The sequence below is a fragment of the Sinocyclocheilus grahami genome, unplaced genomic scaffold, assembly GCF_001515645.1.
Source record: "Sinocyclocheilus grahami isolate Dianchi unplaced genomic scaffold, SAMN03320097.WGS_v1.1 scaffold1468.1, whole genome shotgun sequence".
Taxonomy (NCBI): domain Eukaryota; kingdom Metazoa; phylum Chordata; class Actinopteri; order Cypriniformes; family Cyprinidae; genus Sinocyclocheilus; species Sinocyclocheilus grahami.
In genome coordinates this window covers 136,619-142,608 of record NW_015506647.1, presented here as the reverse complement: position 1 = coordinate 142,608, position 5,990 = coordinate 136,619, and positions in this window count along the sequence as shown.

Here is a 5,990-nt window from a genome sequence, read left to right as displayed (position 1 = left end):
GGTTACTATGATGCCATAGAACCAACCAAAAACATCATAGGTCCAGTAGGAGACTGTTCTGCAGGAAGCTTCCACCTAACCTCGGTCAGGTGAAGAGATGGTGGTTACAGGGGAATTAGGAAGGGGAAGAAAAGGGTAGATGTTACACCCCCTGTGGGAAAGAGTGGATACCTAAGTATTATCGTGGTGCGGCGTAACTCAGCCATCTCATCAGAAGAAAGGCCCTCGCCTTTATCCAGGTCTTTCAGCAGATCAGCCTGGTATGCTTGGAGCACCGCCATCGTGTGCAACGAAGCAACAGCCTGACCTGCTGCTGCGTATGCCTTGCAATTCAATTTAGATGTAGCCTGAAGGGGCATGGATGGCAAGGAGGGAGTTTTTAGAGACGATGTCTCACCCATAGAGAGATAGCTAGCTAGCGTCTCTTCTACAGGGGGCATTCTCTCATAGCCGTTTTCGCGCATTGCCTCGATGTTCGCATAACTGGTATGCTGAAACCGATGGATGCGTGAGGAAAACGGCCTCTTCCATTCCTTCTCGATCTCAGTATGGAGATCAGGAAGGAAAGGAAGGCTCTCCTGAACTGGAGGGTTATGGCCAGAAAGACAACGTTCCTCGAGACGACTTCGCGACGTCACTTCCTTAGCCTGCTTCCACGGCAAGTCAAGCCTCGCCGTGGCGCGATCCATAACCTCTAAGGAGCTCATCATACGCAGGGCAGGAGGATTGAGAATGCTCAGCCTCAGCTTCTTCGCTCTCTTCATCCATTTCCTGCTCTTCCTGGGCTGAACCCAGCAGAGCACTGGCCCCTGGATCAGATGATGTTAAAGAGAGAACATCATCCTCCAGCGGCTGTCTCTCGCCCGCCGCCGATAAGTGCAAGAGGGAAAGCCCCTCTTTAAACTCATCGGCGAGGTCCACCTGAGATCCCCACGAGCTCATTCTCCTCCGTGCCTCAGCAGCGGCGGGTCCTGAACCGCGGGAAGCAGATGGCTGCCCCTCTTTACTCGAAAAGAGAGACAAACGAGAACGGAGCTTTTTCATTGGAAAACGCTCGCAATGCACGCAAATTGCCCCCTTGAGGACATTGCGTGCGTGCTCTTCGCCCAAACAAGCAACACATAGATTGTGTGTATCATGTGGTGTCAAATAGCGATGACACGGAGGCACACACCTTCTAAATGCTCTGCTAGTGCTCGCCATAATGAATAGAGATAGTTCTTACTTTTTCCTTGGAAATGCACGCTTCAAACAGAACAGTCAATGAAGATGAAGAAGTGAATGATGTGTGCTCCCGGCACCTATTTATACTATAGTCGCACCGGTAGTGACGTCATGGCTGTCGCCGGCCAACGAGTTGGTGTTTTTTCAATGTATGCTTCAGACACGGGTCACGATGAGGCGTTCCCCATAACGACCCCTAGAGGACACAGTTCGAAGTTCCCATGAAAGGGAACTAAATGAATACTAAAATAAAAGCAAAAAGACAAAAACAGACCAAATCCAAAAACAAGGAGCAAGACAAGAACATTGCATTACAAGAGGCAAGACTAGAGCACAATATCAAACAGACAGGAAGACAGGAACACCTACTCAGCCACATCCACAGACAGAGACAAACACAGTGAGGGAAAGAATGACCACGGACCGGCCAAGACAGTAGGGCAAGGGGCACTATAAATAGGGAGGAAAACACACAAGGAACAGGTGAGCACAATTAGACCAACAAGGCTAACAAGAGGGTGTGGTAAAGAGGAAACAAGGAGGAGGGGCTAGAGAAGCACATGGCTGAGAAAAACAAACTAGGCCATGTGCTGACACAGGACAACAAACACAAGACAAATGGAGTGTCAGGGCAGAACTCTGACAAAAGAAACTCATAAGCTGTTGGAACAACTTGACAGAGAGTAAATGATGACTGAATTTTCATTTTTGGGTGGCCTTTTATTTCATTAGTATATTTTATGCAAGGTCAGTTATTTGAAATATACTTTTAAGATTTGAAGTACACTACAAGTACACATTCACTACAATTAAGCTCACTGCTTTTTCACAAGGGTTCACATGATGCTCAGAGGCCATGGCTGTTACTACTCTAAAGTCTGACTTCAATAGAAATATGTTAGCAAAATTATTTTCCCACAAACCACATGTAAATCAAGACAGGAGGCTGTTCTTTCGTCAGATGTGTTGTTCTCTGTCAGAAGTGTTTGGCAACACCGGAACAAAAGTTTTTATAATGTCTTTTATGAACTAGCTCAGACAGAGAAAGAGAAAAAAAAAACATTGTATCATTCCCTTGAGTAACTCATTATGGGTTTCACTGACCATTACATTTGGTTTTAGTTTTAACTGAATGTGTATTAATATAGCATTGAAAAAAGGACTAACTCAAAGAGACACACCCTTTGGACTTGTTATAAAAAAGTTATAAAACCAATTCTAGTTATATCATATATATGTATTATAGTTATATCATATATATATATATATATATATATATATATATTTAAAGTTACATAAAACAAACAATCTGTACTAATGATTGCTACATAAACAAAAGCCGTATCCAAGAAATCCACTTGAATTCTAATTTTCCACTATTGTAACCACAATGTAGCCTATATAACTGACTGATAATGTTTTGATTTGCATTATTATCAATAGATGTGGTATGAACTGATTTTACATTTTATTATATCATTGCCCTACAATGTGTGAATACTGTGAACACTGAGTAAACCAAAAACAACTTTAGTTGCCAACTTTAGTTTTTAGTTGGCAACACTTCTTTCACCTTTCAGCACATCACAATCCAAACAATATGAGGCGCATATGAGGCCAACCGAATGTCAGGATAGATGTTTACCCCATTTGACCATCCTCACTGTCTGTCCTGTTATGTACTCTTCTCTGGAAGCTTTTACAAAAGCCTGGGAGTGGTGAACAGTCACGGGACATCTTCATTACGCTAGAGCACTCATCCATATAAACATGGAAGACATGCCCTGCTTCTTATTTTTGATGTTTTTGTCTCTCCCAGTCTGTACGTGTTTAGAAACTTGCTTGTCTTGCAGCATTTCTGTTGAGAAAGCTTGTGAAATGGAATGCAAGATGTGATCTCCTGCTGTTTCAGTCACGCTGAAGACGCCTTCCTCAGCAGGAGCTACAGATTTTATCACTATTTGGCCTCTCTATCTTTTCTCTTTCTCTCCCTCCATTCCTGATGCACATTCTTTAGCTGCTGTACGTTTTGAAAGAGGTTATATCAGCTATAACAGATGTCCACATCATTTATTGACTCATAAGATATTATCAAATCAGGGCTCCAGGCAAAAAAAAATTACTTAAGGAGCCATTGGCTCCTATAACAAACAAATTTAGGTGGTAAATTATTTGTAAGTGCAGAATAAACGGGTTTTATTTATTTATTTTTTAACACCTTAACATTTCAGTCATACTGTTATGCATTTATGTCTCCCCTCCTTTTACAGCACCAGGATTTTAATCCATCTTGTAGATGTCCTGGGAACTAAGGTTCACTTAAAGTGGGAACTAAACATCTTTTCCAACTTGAGAACTATATACAGTCACAAAGAATTGTTTATTACACGTTGTGCCAATATCATGGACCATTATTATGCCACCATCACTTGGTCATTGAGTGTAGTTTGGGCTCCTCCTCAATGCATCCTATAAATGATGTCATATTGTCTTGCACACGTCCAGTCTGTTTTTCTTCATTAGTAACATGCATTTATATAGGAGGTGTTGAATTTTATCCTTAGCTCCTTGCATTCTTTCCTATCATGTAGACAGGTTAAGTAAAATATGAGTATGCAATATAGCGCATATATTTATCTAAAAGCAATTCTTTATAGTTTTTTTTTCTTTTCATTTTTATAGCTGATTTATGAGCTTATGGACGCTGAATGGTTATTCTGAGGTAAATGTATTGTTACGTGGAATTCTTTACAAGCTTTAAACGTTTACCGCAGTTTGAAGCACTGAATGAGCAATTACAATGAGACATTTCAGTAAGTTGTACTGTATCTTAAGTCCATTCATGTGTATTTCGTATAATAGTAAAGAGAAAGATATAACGGGTTCACGTGCCACTTGAACAGAGGCGCTAAAGCGATCGCTTATGCCGCATTAAATAGCGCCAAAACGGTAGGCTACTTATTGTTTGAATTTCGTTATGAATTTGGCAGAATTTTAAAGCTGATACTTTGTTTATTAAAAGGTAACAGAGCACAAAGCTTATTGCGATTAAGCAAGCTACAAATAATATGAGGTAACGCATTAACAGAACAGCATATATCCTAGCCTATAGACTAAAGACTTTGATAACAAGAAGAAGCCATATTAGTATCGATTGTACGAATTGTTAATGTCCACACAGCTGACAGGCTTTACCTGTTCATGGGGTTTAGGGACAACCTCCTTGGCCATGACAGGCAGAGATTTCAGGGACAGCCTTTTTAGCCATGACAGTACTGGCAGAGGGTTTAGTGTAACCACTGTAGTCACAACAGGACATACAGGAAACTCACAGGTTGGCGGCAACACAGGTCTGAGCTCTAGGGCTTGAGCGGACACTGGAGTGGATTCATAGACTGGAAAGCTGTGTGCAGCCCAAAAACACATAATGGCCATCGCCATAACAGGGAGTGCGACTGACAGTGGGACCACCTCAGAGACCCTCAGACTGGGCACCACCGCAGAGATGCTAGCTGCTTGCACAGATACAAGCAGTATGTCCTCCAAACTGGAAGCCAGTCTCATATGCCTAGGAATCACCCTTGGCTTTCAAGAGGGCTGGAGGCTCTGGCGTGGCAGCCATGACATGATGAGGCTGTGGGCTGCATTCCATTTATGCCCTTCACTTGCTTACTTCCCTCCGTCTCGTTTGCTTGGTTGTACATCATTGATTACATTGCATGAGTGGCAGTACATGGACATAAACTCACCAACAGTGGTACACAAACAAAGCTAGACCAGGGACAATGAAACATGATGGCTATTTATATCAAACAAAGGGGTCACAAGATACAATCCAACCAATGAGACTGTGACACATGCAACAAAGGAACCAATGAGAACAAGCCACTAAAACAAAAGGACCACATGGCAGGATCACATGACAGGGTCAGGGCAGTAGGTAGTGACGATTCTCTCCAGCCAATCCGTGATCAGCAGCGTTTACACGTCACGTTTTGGTAACGGTACGGTACGCTTGGAACCCCAACCGAGGTGGTACTAAAAAAAGTACCAGGTACCAGGTACTGTACCCAGTGGAAAACCCCCCAAAATTGAACCGTACCGAGCCATACCGTGCCGTACCATGCAGTGGAAAAGCGCCACTAGAGTGCCCTTTAGTCACATAGTGTTTCTAATGCTAAAATATTAGCATTAGAAACACCAAAAGCAAATATTTGGGAACAACTAGAAACTATTTGGAAGTCAATAACAACAGAGACTGTGAAAAGTGCATAAAAACAATGCCAGCAAGAATGCAAGCTGTTATCAAGGCCAAAGGAGGCCAACCAAAATAAAAATGAAATATAAGTTTTTTGGTTATTATGTGTGAATAAAGTCTATTTAGTTGTTTCTGTTTGTTATTTGCCTAATAAATGACAATACAATTTTTAGTTTTAAACAGCTGGTCTAATAAATTTGTTAAGTACTGTATATAGCTACATAGTTTTGTGAGGATTTGAACTGAAAATAAAACTTACAAACTCACTAGTTTACACTCTTTCCCTTTCTTGATTGGCAACGGCTGCAATGTACAAAGTGAAAGCATTTGAGTAATATATAGGCGTCGAAACGAAAATGCACCGGTTTACGCAGTATGTGTGAATCCGGTGATAGATCGTGCATCCACTGATTCACACAGGTGTAAGTGTATATATAGGTCATAGATGGACGTTTGATTATGCATTGCTTGTCTTACCAGAAAAAAATGATTTGCGTGGTGCACTTGC